This window comes from Globicephala melas, chromosome 3 (genome assembly GCF_963455315.2).
Source record: "Globicephala melas chromosome 3, mGloMel1.2, whole genome shotgun sequence".
NCBI classification, from domain to species: Eukaryota; Metazoa; Chordata; class Mammalia; order Artiodactyla; family Delphinidae; genus Globicephala; species Globicephala melas.
Genome location: NC_083316.1, coordinates 52134231 through 52151812, shown reverse-complemented (window position 1 = coordinate 52151812; position 17582 = coordinate 52134231). Strand labels below are relative to the sequence as shown.

The window sequence follows — 17582 nt, the reverse complement described above, 5'->3', positions numbered from 1 at the left end:
TTAATGCAATATCTTTTAAAAAAAATCCAAATCACTGAAAAATAATCCATTAATGACCAAAATGGTAAATTTAAAAATAAAGACAGAATCAGTATGACTAATTTTTTTTCTTTTGCCTCAGGCTCCAATGTGGCTCTGCAAGGCACTGCTTCTAACTCTTCTAATTATATCATATTCTTAAAGAGTTTGACAATAGGATAAGTATTTCCCTTGCAATTAAAAAAAAAAAAATCTGACTATTCTTACCATGTGTGCCAGGCACTGTGCTAAATTCTTTATATAAACTGTATGTTTCAGGACTTTCCTGGTGGTCCAGTGGTTAAGAATCTGCCTTCCAATGCAGGAGACATGGATTGATCCCTGGTCGGGAAACTTAAGATCCCACATGCCGTGGGGTAAATAAGCCTGCGCACTGCAACTACTGAACCCGCATGCCACAACTAGAGAGCCCTCGTGCCTCAACAAAACATAAAATAAAATAAAATATTTAAAAAAAACTATGGGCTTCCCTGGTGGTGCAGTGGTTGAGAGTCCGCCTGCTGATGCAGGGGACACGGGTTCGTGCCCCGGTCTGGGAAGATCCCACATGCCACAGAGTGGCTGGGCCCATGAGCCATGGCCGCTGAGCCTGCGTGTCCGGACCCTGTGCTCCACAACGGGAGAGGCCACAACAGTGAGAGGCCCGCGTACCACACACACACAAAAAAAAACCTATATGCTTATTCTCATTTCATCCTCGTGTATCTTTCTAAGGCATGTATTATTATTATCCCTATTTTTCCAAAAAGAAACTGATTCTGTGCTTGTAGTGCACTATACTGCTTCTCAATATATAATGATATACTTGAACTCAGATTCGTGAAATAATTCAAATATCAGTAAGTCTTTACTACATACTTCTCCTTTAGGGTTTACAAAAACAAGCCACCGATGGGGTTCAGGACAAACCACCCCAAAATATGGCACCCCAAAATATGGCATACTGAATATTTTAAGCTAAAGGAGTTTGATAAAATAGCAGAAGCAGGAAGGTCACTCTGACTGTTCTCCCCTGAAACAGGTAATAAAATCCTCCTGTGAAAGGTGCCCTCCCTATACCAGGAGGTATCTCTGAAGACAAAGGAAGAAGAATTCTAATGAACAGGACTTGTTAAATCTCCCCCAGTTTACTACACTTACTTCATACTCTTTGATCTAAAGTATTTCTACACAACTGTCCACTTCATCAAACACGGCATAAAAATACTCAGGTTTAACTGTTTCTTTGGGTCTTCCTTTCCTTACAAAGGCTCCCTGTGTCACTTAAAACTTACATTAAATAAATGTATATATTTTTCTCCTTTTAATCTGTCTTTGTCAGTTTAATTTTCACACCCAGCCAGGAACCCTAAGAGGGTGAAGGAAAAATTTTTCCTCCTTTACACTATGATGTCAAACATCAAATGATTCTATCTAAAATTTTTGTCTCATGGGGATGTAATGTACAGCAAGGTGACTATACTTAATAATACTGTACTGTATATTTGAAAGTTGCTACGAGAGTAGATCCAAAGCTCTCATCACAAGAAAAAAAATTGTTACTATGTATGGTGACGGATGTTAACTAGACATATTGTGAGGATCATTTTGCAACATATACAAATACTGAATCGCTACGTTGTATTACTTGAAACTAATACAATGTTATATGTCAATTATTACCTCAAGAAAAACAAAAAATTACTTTGTCAATAAAGTTTACTGAATATGCTTAATCTATGTTTATATGAAGGTGTATTTTACTGATAAGAATAAGCAGTCTTATTGATCTAATAATAAGAATTTAATCCCTAAAGGGGAATTTAGCTTATACTTGTGTTTAATGAGATAATAAAAAAATATTCTAAAAATGAATATACACTTTCTTTTTCAAGAGATTCTAAGACTTCAACTGATAATGAGTTAGGGGGACACTTAAGAAAAACGGGAAAAAAACTCTATCTGCTCTGTCCAATCTGGTAGCCACTAACCTGAAAATTCAAGTTAAATCAGACAAAATTTTAAATCTGGTTTCAGTCACACTGACCATATTTTAAATGCTCAATAGCCACAGGTGGCTAATGGATACCATACTAAATAACAGAAGATACAGAACATTTCTATCACTGCAGAAAGTTCTAGGAGGCAGCACTAATACAATATTTCAAACTATTATTCTGGTTCATATTATAACTACTGTATGCTTATATTTATATGATAGTATGCAATAACTTGTAAGATATGGCCTAAAAAATCCATTTTCCAGAAATCATAATGGATTTGGAAGTATAACTCCCAGCTGAGAATAAGGGACATGAAATGTTATTACCAAATGTACATGGTTTAAGAGTGTAGGGACTTCCCTGGTGGTCCAGTGGTTAAGACTCTGCACTCCCAATGCAGGGGGCACGGGTTCAATCCCTGGTCGGGGAACTAAGATCTTGCATGCGGCACAGTGTGGCCAAAAAAAAAAAAAGTGTATTTATTTTACTATATTTAAGTCATCTGTGCAGGGCACTTGAGGTAGGAGGCAAGTTACAAGGCAGAATTGTTAATAAAGGTAAAAAGACTTCCAAGACTTTTCTGTAGTGGTAATCATACTGCAGAACTTCTCAGAAGAGACCATGAATTCAGAAAAAGATTAGACACTCAGCTCTAGGAAACTGCAAAGAGTTTACATCTCAAGTGAAAACTTCCTCAAAAAAACAAAAACAAAAGAAAACTTCCCCCCCAAAAAACAAAAGAAAACAAAACTTCCTGTGGACAGAGACAGTGGAAAGAGCAACTTAGACCTCAGAATTCAGTGGGCCTGAACCAATATAAAAATGGATCCCAATTTAGACTAAAAACTTCTGATTGATAAGAAAGGAGGGGGACCTTAATTATTGAGGTCACAAGAGGAAAGCACCATATGAAAGGGAATGAATAACAAGACCCAAAGAGATCCTCCCTTACACAATACTGCAAAGAAGTAATAAACCAAAGGGAGAAAGACTGGCCTGATCGGAACAGGAAGTGATCAACAGGGGACCGCTAATTAGAATTTTAGTGTTGTGATATAAGAGCCACTTAGAAATCAGACTTAAAACGGCAGACACAAAAACATTCTAACCAAATGGAGGAAGAGAGGCCAACCAAAAAAAAAAGGCATAATAACCCAAACATTTTCTAACAAAAGAAATTAAAACTACTTACCACTGGGTTGAATTTATCTCCCTGATGTTTCTTAATTGAGCCAACATTCTATGGAAACCATAAAAAGAAACAAAATTAATAATAAAAATAGATCTTTATGACTTTAAGGAATATCTCTTCTAATTTCTTATTTACCTCAAAATGTAAATTAAAATTCTCAATAATTCAGCCCCATAAACTGACACACACAAATTTGCTAACTTCTAAATACATGGCTACCTTCTCAACCAGTCACTGGATTTACTGTTCATCACACATTTGTGAACTATTGAGAGCCCTCATCTATATCAAATAATAAATACCTCTCTATCTACCATTAAAACCCCATTTATTTGCCCTTACTGAAAAATAATAAAGTTTTCCCAAGCAAATAAACTCTAATCACCAATTTAAATTTAGTAATTTTTGATGGTTCTATGCAGCAGACACTGTTAATTGCTTACCAGTCTTTTCCCCCTTTCCAGAATTTTCCTTATTCAGGGTGGTAATAGACCCAGCTAAAAACCCACTTTTGAGCTTTCCAAGAAGGGTGAACAGGTAATGGATGACACAGTTAACATCAACAACATATACTTAGAAGTCTAATTTGGGGGTGCGATGGGGGTTGGCCCTGGAAAAACATTTGCTTTCCTTATCCAGGGACAGATGTGAACATGTCTACTTCTATCCTATGACTATGAGTCAACAAGCATGAGGATTAAAAACCTACCAAAAAGGCTGACAGAGTAGAAAGACAAAAGAAGCTGGGGGTCTCTAATAGCACAGTTGAGTAGCTGAACTACAGAAATATCTGGATTTCTTGGTTTATAAGAAAACTAAACCCCTATTTGCTTAAACCATTGCTAGGTTTTCTGTACCTGTAACCATTCCAAAATAAGACAGCCCAAAACCCAAAATAACAGCATTAATGTATATACATCATAAATAATCTTTTTTTAAAGATATTAATAAGTGTGTTTCAGAATTTACAGGGTCACTTTAAATATATTGGGCTATATGTCTCTATGTTAAATTGTTTAGGACTGCTGAGTTGTTTAACCTTCTCCACAAATTCCACCCATAGTACATGCCACAAAAAATACCTTTGCATATATCAAGCAAAGATGGCCACTTAATCTGTCACTCAAGGTACTTCCACATACATAGTTGTCTGGTAAAATGGCATTGCCAATGAACTGAGATGGAATAAGGCTACAGAAGGAGCAGGTTAGAGAGAAGAGAGAAGGAAGTTTGTGTTTCAAGACTTTAGCTTGAAATACCTGAAAGCTTTCCTACTGCGATCCTACATAGGCAGTTGGATATGGGTATTCAGAGATGTGGGGAGAAATCCAAACTGAGGATATAAATTTGTAAGTTATCTGTTTAGAGATGATATTTAAAGTAATGAAATTAGATGAAAGAATCAAGGGCATGAATGTGGACAGAAGAGTACAGGTTCAAAAAAGAAAGAAAAGAAGAAGGGAAGGAAGGAAGGGAGGGAAGAAAACAGATTCAATGACTGAGCCCTGAGATATTATAAAAATAGGTCATAAAGAAGAAATAGAACCAGAAATAGAACATTGAAGAGAAGCAGTCAGTGAGTCAAGAGAAACTACCCCCCAACCACCCACCCAAAGTGTGATATCCTAAAAGCTAAATGGAAAAAAATGTTTCAAGGAGGAAGTTATCAACTATCTTAGTAAGAACTTTAACTGTCACTGTGTAATAATGTAAAGGTCATTGATTATCTTACTGGGCAGTGGTAAGACAAAACACTGTTTGGAGGGGATTCAAGAAATAGGAAGAGGATAATCTGACATAGCAAATACAGGCAACTCAGGTAGTTTCGCTAAAAAAGACACTGGAAAAATAGAGCAGTAGAGAGAGCAGAATGTGAATCAAGAGTCACAGCAGTGGATTTGTAGGCAGATGCGAATAATCTAGCAAGAGAGAGAGATATATTTTTATAAAGAGATTTGGAAAACCATTCATAGACCATCCTAACAAAGTTTCCCATCAGTTTCAAAAAAAAAAAGCTGCTCATGAGGAGGAGAACAAAACAAAAGAAACCTCGGGTGCCATGGTACAACTAGCTAAACGATATTCACTTAGGGTATTTTTAAAATTACTACTAGATTACCGTAGCTTCTCCCTAGAGATTCTGATTTAGGAGATGAGATATAAAACTCAAGATTCTTTATCATATACAAAATGCTGATGTGATACTTTTTTCTAACAGTTTCAACAATAATCAATCCATAGTCAATATTATTTCATCTATACTCAAACCACCATCTTTTCCCCTTTCCATCCTTTTTTGATAAACTCTCATTTGGGGGATTACTGTACCAACTGAAAAGTGAAATCACTATAAAGGTTTTCTAAAATATAGTATGTTATACTTCCCTATGGATCTGAAGAGATCACAAGTTATACTTGGCTAGATTTAAGAGAAATCTTATGTTGGAACCATCTTTTTAAATGAGTTCAGAAGTTGAAATGCACAACAAAGGCTCCTCAGGCATGCCCATAGCCATTAGATGGTATTTAGTGGTTGTGTACGATCATTTTAGTTTAATCATGGCTATCACAGTATTTGTTAATCTGTATTTGGTACAACCTGTGCTTAATTCTAAGGCATTTTATGGACATTATTAACCCATTACCGGTAAGTACATGAATAGTAAACAATGAAAATAGTTATGTGCAAAAGAGCAAAAATAAAAACGTAAAAAAAGCTATGTAATGAAAAAAACAAATACTGTATAGGAGCATTTGATTGTGAAGGACAAAAATAACTGAATGTATAAAATGTGCTATGCCTACAACATATACAGCAAGAAATGAGGAAAGGAGGCTGGTGAAATAGCTAAATTTCACACTTACAAGGTCAATGTTGCTGTCTGACCCCTGCTAGCCTAATTCTAATTCAGCAGAAAGCTGAGAGCTTCTTCAATGTCAGCACTGTTAATCAAACTTTCACATCAAAACATGGTTAGCCTAAATATGCCAAAAAAAAAATCTTAATGTGGAATAAAATAGTTGACATACATACTAAAGTTATACGGAGTTCCCACATTTGCAGAAACTTCCACTTTATATTTTTACAAATAACTTAACATAATAAAAAAGACCTTTAGAGTAAAGTTTGGGAAATGCATACATCCATATAACCAAAAGCAACCAAGACATAAAATCTTTCTATCACCCTAGAAAGTTCCCATGTGCTAATTTCCAGTCAACACCCTGGCCAAGGCAACCTATCCTAAATAAGAGTGCTATGACATTTGTGTACAAGTATTAGGAGAATGCAGGCTTCAGTCCTTGTGGGTAAATATGGGAGTGAAATTGCTAGATCAAAGTCTATAAGCATGTTTAATTTTATTTTTTTTAAAAAAAGGAATAAACAAACAAGTCATTTTACAAAGTGGTTTTAACACTCCCAGAGTTCCAATCAATTCCTCACCAACACTCGATATTCTCAATCTTTCTTAACATTAACCTATGTAGTAGGTGCAGACAAGTAGCTCGCTGTATTTGTGTTTTGCATTTCTCTAATTACAAAATGGCATAGCAGAGTCTCATCTGTACTTGGAACTCAGTTAGATGATAAGATACTGGACTCAAGCCTTACATGACACTCTAGTGGGAAAAGACTTTTGTAGAAAAGAATGACAAAATTTTGTATACGGGAGGATTGCAAATTATTGTACAAGAGGATATACTATATTAGAAAACAATTCTCCATGAACATCTCACATTTCTGCATGGTCTGGGTCCACTGAGCAATGTCATTTACAGCCAATTTAAGATGTTTATACAAGGATACATTCCAGATAATAACACTTAGCAACACTGAGACAGTTCAATGTCCTCTCTCCAGAGACAATTTGTTTAAATTCCAGAGTAAAAATAAGGTTTCTATCTTCCACTCTCCTGAGGAGAGGACAGACAGGTCATAAGTGGTCCTATGAAAGATCAGAGTTTTCTAATTTGGGGTTCCCCTTCTGTAATGCACACTACTATCTGTGCAGGTACCATCTGACCCTCACTGTGAAGCCCTATGAAGATTTCGGCTCAGGTAACTGACACAAAATATTGCCCTGGTTGCTGATTTTCAGGGAGTAATAAACCCTTTGTTTCTGGTCTAGAAGTCTTGTGTTTTCTGGCAAGTTAACATTTTAGATTGTAAGTAGGGTAAAACCTCAGACTCTTTACTGTTTCTGATTTAACCAGCGTAAATTAAGAAACATGGCCACAATGTTTTATACCACCTGAGATCAAGAGATGCAGAGTCTATTTCCCCACTCTTTGAATTTGGGCTGAACTGTGACTTATACCAACTCAATGTGGCAGAAGTTAGGCAAGTAACAGTGCCTATGCCTCAAGAAGATTTACAACTTCTGCTTTTACCTTCCTTGAATGCAGCCCTGAGGACATGATGCTGTAATTCTTTATAGGATAAAAGACCACTTGCTGATTCACAAATTCAAGAGCTATATAAATTGCTGTAGTTTTAAGCTTAAGTTTACCAACTGTATTGATTTTTTCAAAGAGAAAACTTCATAATTTGTTCATTTACTTATGGGACATTTTCCATTTCCCTGATTTCACTTTTCTCTATTTTTTCGGCCTTTTATTTATTTTGAATTTGTCTTTTTCTGACTCTTAGGGTAAAGCTTATTAAGTAATTGATTCTAATATTTTATTCTTCAAGATTTAAAGCTATAAATTCTGAGATGCACTTCATAAAATTTGGTATGTTGTCTTTTTGCTGAATTTGTTTAAAATGCTAATTTCCCATTTGATTTATTATTTTACCCATGAGTTATTCAGAATCACCTTAATTTCAAAACATTCAGGGATTGGGAATTCCCTGGTAGTCCAGTTGTTAGGACTTGGAGCTCCCACTGCCGAGGGCCCCGGGTTCAATCCCTGGTTGAAGAACTAAGATCCCACAAGCTGCGTGGTACAGCCAAAAAAAAAAGAATTCAGGGCTCTACTAAACCTCATTTTGTTACTGATTTCTAATTTAATTCCACGGTAATCAGAAAAAATAATATTATGATTTCAAGTCTTCACAATATGTTGAAGTTTTGACAGCCCCACATGAGATCTACTGAGGTGAGTGTTTCATGTATATTTAAATGTCACATTCTGCATCTCTTGGGTTTAGTGTTCAAAAAATGTCAGGTTAAACTGATTGAGAGTGGTGTTCAAATCTTCTGTACCCTTACTAATTTATGGGATTCTTTTTCTACTAATTACTGAAAAGTACTGCAATCTCTAACCGTAAGTGTAAATATGTTTTATTTCTGTCAATTTTTATTTCATGTATTTTGAATCTCTTATAAAGTATCAATAAATACACATTTAGGGTTCTTGTACCTTCTTGAGGAATGGATCCTTTTATCATATAAAATGTCCTTTCTCTCTGCTAATAATCCTTGTCTTGAAGTATAGTTTGCCTGATATCACTATAGCCATAGGAACTTTCTTTTGGTAAGTGTTAATGTATATTTTTCCAACTATTACTTTTAACCAAATTTGTCTTTAAATTGCCTATTTATATGAAGCATATAGTTGGGTCTTACTATTTTATCCAATCTGACAATTTCTATGTTTTGATGGTAGGCGTAGACCATATATATTTAATATAATTACTGGTGTGATTTAATTTAAGTTTATTACATTACTATTTATTTATTTGTTCTTTGTTCCTTTTTTTCCTGCCTTCAAATATAGTTATTTTTTCCTATATTATCTCATTTTATGGACTTTAAGCTATACATATTTTGTGGTTGCTCTAGGAATGTACAGTATGTATTCTTAATTCATCACAGTCCACCATTAAATAATATTATACTATTCTAATTATACTATGTAATTTTATATATGATGAACAAATGTAAGAGCATAATTTATTTACGTCTACTCTCGCTCATATTTCATGCTATTGTCATAAACTTTACTTCTACATATTATAAATCCCACAATTTCTTTTTGTTTTACACTATTCAACTGTCATTTATATAAATTTAAAAACCAGAAAAGACTTTCATATTTATTCACACATTCACCATTTCTTAGTCTATTTCTTACTACTATCAAGCCCATTTGAATAGTTTTTTTAAAAGATACTGCATTTTTCAGTTCTAGAAAACATCTGGTGTTGGTACAAAGTTCCCAATACTCTCCTGAAATACTCAACCCCTCACATGTTATCCTGTAAATTGTTTTAAAATCATTGTCTCCTAACTCATTGACTTTTAACTCTGGGTCATCTAATAAGTCTGGTTTTCTTAACTGTTTTCTCTTAATTATACAATCATATTTTCCTTTTTCTTTGTATATTTCATAATTTTTCACAGTATTCTAGATGCTTTTTATAAAATAACAGTTGAGAACTGAATGTAATATTGTTAAGTTTCACTTATTACCCAGAGAGTCTATGCTCTTCTCTCAGTTAGGATGAGTGACTGATAATTCAGTTTCCTATTAGAACCAATTTGAGCTGGGACTGGCTGCAGCTTTAATTACAGTGAATTCTTCTGTGATCAATTCAACCCCCAACTTCCCATCTTCAACCACAGCCATATCTTTTTGATCTTGTCAAAATCTGAGATAGGAAGAATTTGGGCTGCAATTCCAGATATTTTTGGTTCGGTTTACCTTTAGATTCAACCCCAGCAGTGTCCCATAATTTAAGAAACATTAGAATTTGCAGAACTATACATTTCTATAGGTATTTTTCAACTAAGCTTCTACTCCTCTTTACGGCAAAATTCAAGGTGGATAAAATTATCAGGTTTAATGATTTAATTTTGCCTTTGGGGCTCTGTCAGATTCCAATCCCTTCGCAAAAGCCCACACTGTCACTTGAGGACTGGATGATTTATATTCATCCCTTCAGTCTTTCCATTTATGGTAAGTCCTGCTTCATCCTATACTGAAATCTGGCTGCGAAACTGCCACACTCTTGACTCACCTATGAGAGGTTCATGTATCTACGGAAGTCAGTTCACTAAGGCTTCCCTGATTCCACTGATTTTTTGCTAGCTCTATTTTTTTTTTAAGTGTGATTTTTATTCTTTACAGGTTTTTCTTATTCTTACCAGGGGACCAAAAAAATTTTGTGCCCTCCTATATGCTAACTAGAAGCAGAAATACTAGGAGAAAGGGCAATAAAATTTCTGGGGAAAAAAACAAACAAACAAACAAAAAGAAATACTAGGAGATTGCCAGTGTAGATAAAACAGTTCTGTATATAGAAAAGATACTCCCATGGAAGATATCCAGTCTGACTCACCCCTTTGTGAAACAAACTTGGTCAAGGTAGAAGACAAATCTTCAGAATTCTCCTCCATCTCCGTTTAGAAGGAATGACAATTTATGGGACAAAAAGAGGGCCTAATTATTTTTACAGAAAAATCTTTCATTCCACAATTAGAAATAAGACTACAAATGCAAACATCCAAGCTAGAATTGGTTTATTTAACTCTGAGAACCTAACATTAGATCATTCTATAATCAGAGGGAGGAAGCAGAGGGAGAATGAGGAAAGAAAGCAGCTCAGTATGGCTCATAACCAAACTCAGAGAAGGTGAAACTGTGCCAAAAAGGAATACTGAAGGTCTGTGAGTAAATTTCAACTTCTTCTAACACAGAGTTATTTCTGTTATTTTCAACAATAGGTCAATAAAGCTGTGCAAAGAGACGTTTGTTGGCAATATGCATCACAAACATATATTCACAATGATGTTGTGCTTAACATGGTAGGAAATTAAATCTTGGCATTATTTCAAACTTAAAAATACTTTCTCATACAGTCTTGCCCGGATTCTAAACTATTCCCATAACACAATCCAGCAGTAGGACTAATTTCTTCGTGTGTATTCCCTTATTTCTCTTTACTTCCTAGTATTCATCTCTATGCCAGAGTAAATCCCAATCTTCTTAGTTTCTGCTAATGACTTATAACAACTTCTTTTCCTCCATGAACTCATCACAGATGATTTGGGAAGCCTTGATGGGTACAGAACAAGATGCTCAAATAAACCAAGTAGAGCCCTAGTTCTCTAAGATATTCTAAGGAACAACTGATTTTGATCATATGCAGAAATACAAGACACGGAGTAGGTGTTATTTTTCCTCCCTTAAAAAGGACCTCTCCTGAGGATATCTCTCCAGTTACTAACCCATTTCTCTGCTCCCTTTTACAGCAAAATTCCAAACAAGTTGTCTATATGCACTGACTTCAATTCTTTCATCAACAGTTCTCAAACCCACTCCAATCACACTTTTGTCCCAATCACTTCAATGGAAACTGTTCTTCCTAGATTATTAATGGCCTACCTATTGCCCAATTCAACAGACAATTCTAAGTTCATCTCTCACTTGACTTAGTAGTAGCATTACTCCCCACTACTTTACCCATTTTCTTCACTTAGCTTCCAAGACACCACATCCTCCTGATTTTGTTCCTACACCACTGGCCAGACCTCAGTCTCCTTTGCTAATTGCTCCACTTTATGTCAACCTCTTAACACATTATAGTGACTGAGAATACAGATGTTGGCCCTCTTCTCTATCTATACTCATACCTTTGGTGATCATCCAGTTTCAAATCTTGAAATATTATCAACTCTTTCAATACTAAGTACTCTACTGACACCTGTCTTAGTTTGGGTTCTCTCAAAAACAAAGGCTGAGGTAAAGACTTGAATGCAGATAGTCTGTCTAAGAAATGACCTGAGGGAGCAGTGAGAGAATGAGATACGGAGGAAAAGCCAATATAAGAAATGGTATATTATCAAAGTCATCCCTAAAGACAAAACTGGGGTTCATTCTACTTAAACTCCCTGAGACAGGCGCACAGGAGGTCTCAGAACTGTCTGCCTATAGGATGAGAGGCAAGCTGTTATCCATCTGCTCCTGTCTCCCACTAGTTAAGGACTGCTTCTATGGACATTAACTTTCCCAAACCACCAGCCCATGCTTGCTTTCTGGTATAGATGGCCTCCCACAGCAGAGAAATCACTGGGGCTCACTTTCACTAAAAAGACAAATAACAAAACTTAACAATGGGCAAAGGATTTGAAGAGGCATTTCTCCAAAGAAATACCAATGGCCAATAAGCACATAAAAAGATGATCAACATCATTAGTCATTAGGGAAATATAAATGAAAACCACAAAGAGATAAAACTTTACACCAACTAGGGATGGCTACAATAAAAAAGGTAGGTATCAAGACAGATGTGGAGAAATTGAAACCCTTATACATTGCTGATGTAAATGTAAATTGTTGTAGTCACTTCTGAAAAACAATTTGGCAGTTCCTCCAAAAAGTTAAACATAGTTACCATATGACCCATCAATTCCACTCCTAGGTATAAAACCAAGAGGACTGAAAACACCTGCTTTCAGAAAAACTTGTAACTAATGTTCATAGCAGCATTATCCATAGTGGCCAAAAAGTAGAAACAATCTAATATCTATCAACTAATGAATGGAGAAACAAGATGTTTTATATCCATACAATGAAATGCGTATTATTCAGCTATATAAAGAGATGAACTACTGATAAAGGATATAACATGGATGAACCTTGGAAACTTTATGCTATGGTAAAGAAGCCAGACACGAAAGGCCATATACTGTACGATTCCATTTTTATGAAATGTCTCAAACAGGCAAATTTATAGAAACAGAAAGATTAGTGGTTCAGGGTCATGGGGCAGTGGGAAACAGGAGTGACTGCTCATGGGTATGGAGTCTGGGGAAATGATGAGATTTTTTGGACTCAGATGATGATGATGGTTGCAGGGCCCTGTAAATGTACTAAAAATTACTGGATTGTACACTTTAAACAGGTGAACTTTATTTATTGTATGTGAATTAGAGCTCGATGGAAAAATAGCTTAAAAAAAAGAAAAAATATCAGGACATTGGTTAATGCCACTATGATGTATTAATACAAAAGATTCCAAACTGATTTCCTAATCCCATTCAGTTAGCACCTGACTTTTCATTTCAATTTATTTTACCACCTTCCTTCTCCCTTTAAAACCTTAAAATAAGTTACTTATACCCAATCCCATAATCTAATCCCAACTAAAGTTTTACAACTTTACTGAGCCAAATCCTTTGCTCAGGTGAGGCCCTTTACCTTACCACAGACTCCTCCTTTCCACCTAACACTTCAATATGCTAATTACTTCTTTGTTCTTTAAGTGGCATTTTAAATGAAGCTGTCTATCAATAAAATGTTTTTATGCAGCATGTACAGTGCCCTAGAAACTGAGCCAAACCTGTTGAAGAGCATGACCTGATTTGCAAATCCTGGACACAAGGGCCCTAGTGCTTGAAATTCCACCATTATTTATTTTGGACACTCTCCAAACAACCTCTATTAAAATGCAAATCCACCTGGTGAAGACAAGGCCCTAATTTCTTAAGGTAAATTTCCTTACAGTATTTCCTAAGTTCAAGAGAAAAGGAGCTATAGAGAAGGAACCACGAGCAAAGAGCAGAAAAAGATAGACCAGCAAATGTGAGCACGCACACACACACACACACACACACACACACACACACACACACACGAGGCAGGTTTGAAATCATCATTTTTCTGTACAGCTACTGTGTTTGTTTTGAGGTTAACTTAGCCTAATTATGATTATAAACACCACAAACCTTCCAAAGGAAACCAGATCAATCTTAACACCTTGTTACAGAAGGATTTTAAAAGCTTAATTAACACTTATAAGTAAAAGCTTAAAAATACCACCACTTGATCAAAGTCTTATGTATAAAAAGTTTCACTTTTACCAGGATTCAGATTAATATTTTAGGTATATTTATAATTTTATTAACTCATTCTAAAAATCCCTTAGGGCTGAAGACATTTATTTTTTAAGTAAAATAGCATCATATATGTAGAGAAGAGAAGCAAACCCAAATTTTAAGCTGCTTCTACTTCTAAATGTCCCACCTATACCTAAATCCTCTTGTGCTTATCTAATAGACAATGTATGGAATTAGCCTTAATTTGTCAAACATTACTTTTGAAAGTACTTTTTTTAAGTAACAAATTTCTTTAAAATTCTCTGTAGAAAAGGAAGTGGGAAAATGTGAGAACAGCTAAGAACTGCCAGGTGCTTTGTGCCAAATTCATTCACATACTGAACTCTGACATCTCTCTAAATTAGCTATTATATACACATTTAAATATAAACAAAGATCACAGGACAAACAAGAGGCAAGTCTTAAAGCTCCAAGTATAATAGTGTTCCATATCATCAATGATTCTCAATGAATGAAAGGACACCTTACGTCCAAAAACATCAAGAACCAACATGATAATAATTACACTTTCAATATTCCTGTTGAGAAAACATTTATAGGCATATGTATGAATCTGGAAGTCTCTCGCAATAAAACCCCATGGCGTATGGGTGGAAACAATTATAAAATTTCAACAGAGATATTCTATCTATCCCAAAATGGATGACAGGGAAAAATGACAGACACCATTAGAATAACTTCCCAGTTCACAATGACCCTTCCTTTCTCTGAGAAAAGGTGACCGCAAATCCAAAAAATATTACAGTCAATGCAATTTTAAAAAATATAGCCCTTAAGGCAATACAACGGCACTAAACACAGTCTTTTCAACAGATGGTGCCAGAACAACCAATCACACTCAAAGCAATGAACCTAGACACTGAACTTATACCTGTCACAAAAATTAACTCAAAATTGATCACAGGCCTAAATGTAAAACATGAAACTATAAAACTCCTAGAAGACAACATAGAAGAAAACCTAGATGACCTTGGGTATGGTGATGATTTTTTAGATACAACACCCAAGGCACAATCCATGAAAGAAATAATTGATAATAAACTAGACTTTGTTAAAACTATAAACCTGTTCTGCAATGTAAAGAGAATGACAGGCAACAGACTGGCACAAAATATAACCGGCCCTCCATATTTGCAGGTTCTGCATCCTAAGATTCAACCAACCTTGTATCAAAAATATTTGAAAAAAATCCCAGAAAGTTTCAAAAAGCAAAACTTGAATTTGCCACAAGCTGGAAACAATTTACATAGTATTTTCATCATACTTACAACTATTTACAAAGCATTTACATTGTATTAGGTATTATAAGTAACCCAAGGTGATTTAAAGTACATGGGGAAGGCTTCCCTGGTGGTGCAGTGGTTGAGAATCCACCTGCCAATGCAGGGGACACGGGTTCGAGCCCTGGTCTGGGAAGATTCCACATGCCATGGAGCAACTAAGCCCGTGCGCCACCAACTACTGAGCCTGCGCTCTAGAGCCTGCATGCCACAACTACTGAAGACCGCATGCCTAGTGCCCATGCTCTGCAACAAGACAAGTCACCGCAGTGAGAAGCCCGGGCACCGCAACGAAGAGTAGCCCCTGCTCGCTGCAACTAGAGAGAAGCCTACGCACAGCAATGAAGACCCAACGCAGCCAAAAATTTTAAATAAATTTTAAAAAATAAAAAATATATAGGCAAGATATGCCTTGGTTACATGCAAATACTATGCCATTTTACATAAGGGACTTGAGCATCATCAGGTTTTGGTATCCTGGGACAAGGGAGGGTCCTCGAACCAATCCCGCCCCCTCCCCCATATGTGGGAGCACTGTGTTTGCAAAAGATACATCTGATAAAGGACTGTTATCCAAAATACACAAAGAACTCTGAAAACCCAACAAGAAAACAAACAACCCAATTAAAAAATTGCAAAGATCCTAACACTCTCACATCACCAAAGAAGATATACAGATGGCAAATAAGCACATGAAAAGATGCTCCACATCATAAGTCATCAGGGAAATGCAAATTAAAACAACAAGATATCACTGTAAACCTATTAGAATGGCCAAAATCTGGAACACTGACAACACCAAAGGCTGGTGAGGATGTGAAACTCTCACTCAATGCTGGTGGAAATGCAAAATGGTACAGCCATTTTGGAAGACAGCTTGGCAGTTTCTTACAAAACTTAACGTACTCTTACCATACAATCCAGCAATCATGCTCTTTGGTATTTACCCAAAGGAATTGGAAACTTATGACCACAAAAAAACCCTGCAGGGGTATGCTTATAGCAGCTTTATTCATAACTGCCACTACTTGAAAGCAATCAAGATGTCCTTCAGTAGGTGAATGGATAAATAAACTGTGGTACATATTCAGAGATTAAGAAGAAATGTGCTATCAAGCCATGGAGGAACCTTAGAGGCATACTGCAAAGAAGAAGAAGCCTGAAAAAAACATACACACATATGTGATTCCAACCACATGATATTCCAGAAAAGGGAAAACTGGAGACAGTGAATAGATCAGAGGTTTCCAGGGGTTGGGCGTGGAAGGAGGATGAACAGGCAGAACACGGAGGATTTTTAGGGCAGTGAATCTACTCTGTAAGATACTATAATGATGAATACATGCAATTATACATTTGTCCAAATCCATAGAATGTGCAACACCAAGAGTGAACCTAAATGTAAACTATGGACTGTGGGTGATAGTTATGTGTCAATGTAGGTTCACTAACTGCAACAAACGTACCACTCTAGTGGGGGATGATGATAATAGGAGAGGCTATGCATATGTGGGAACAAGGTTGTATATAGGAAATCTCTGTACCTTAGGCTCAATTTGGCTGTGAACCTAAAACTGCTCTGGAAAAAAAAAAAAAAAAGTATATTTTAAAAAAAGAACTAGTCCTGATATTTTACTTATTATGAAAAAAGAATGGATGCATATGAACTGGAAGACTTACAATCTCTGTCAGTGGTACTCATATTTCAACATGCAACCACTTAGTTTTAAATAATACCTCAAAGTCACCTCTTTTAACTACCTGAAAAAAAAATTTTTTTAAGCTAACTCAATCAAGCAAACTGGGGACACCATGCTGCCCAAAATTTGACATTTCCTGGGACTATGAGGATTTTTTTTATAGCAGACATGTGATTGGTTATACACTTGGAAATCCTGAAAATCTGTTAAGCCAGAATCATCTCTACCATATTCTTTGGTATTTTAGTGGTCTCAGTAAAGCATTTGCATTAGGTGCCTATTAACAGCTCTAAACCTGCCTCCTGAGGAAACTACAAGCTTTATAATAGCAAGTACCCCTGCAGAGAAGGAATGCTTGGCTAGTCAGACATAAATACTTATCACTTTCTTAATCTGACAATAAACATACCATTCTCTCAACTGATTTCCAGAGCATCAATAAGCAAAATAGAATTCTGATATGCCGTTCTTTCATTAGAAAGCAAAATCCTGAAACTGCCTGCTACTCGGCTAGATAAACTCCAAATTAGAACAGTGATGGT

General features: G+C 35.9%; 1 protein-coding gene across 13 annotated transcripts in view; it reads right to left on the bottom strand.

Moving 5' to 3' along the window:
• Positions 1–17582, bottom strand: part of ERBIN (erbb2 interacting protein) — a 107785-nt gene that overhangs the window by 69854 nt on the left and 20349 nt on the right. For all 13 annotated transcript variants that reach the window (XM_030844503.3, XM_060295826.2, XM_030844477.3 and 10 more), the window contains exon 2: positions 3214–3261. The gene's annotated coding sequence lies outside the window, so the exon portion shown is untranslated. The remainder of the gene's footprint in view (positions 1–3213; positions 3262–17582) is intronic.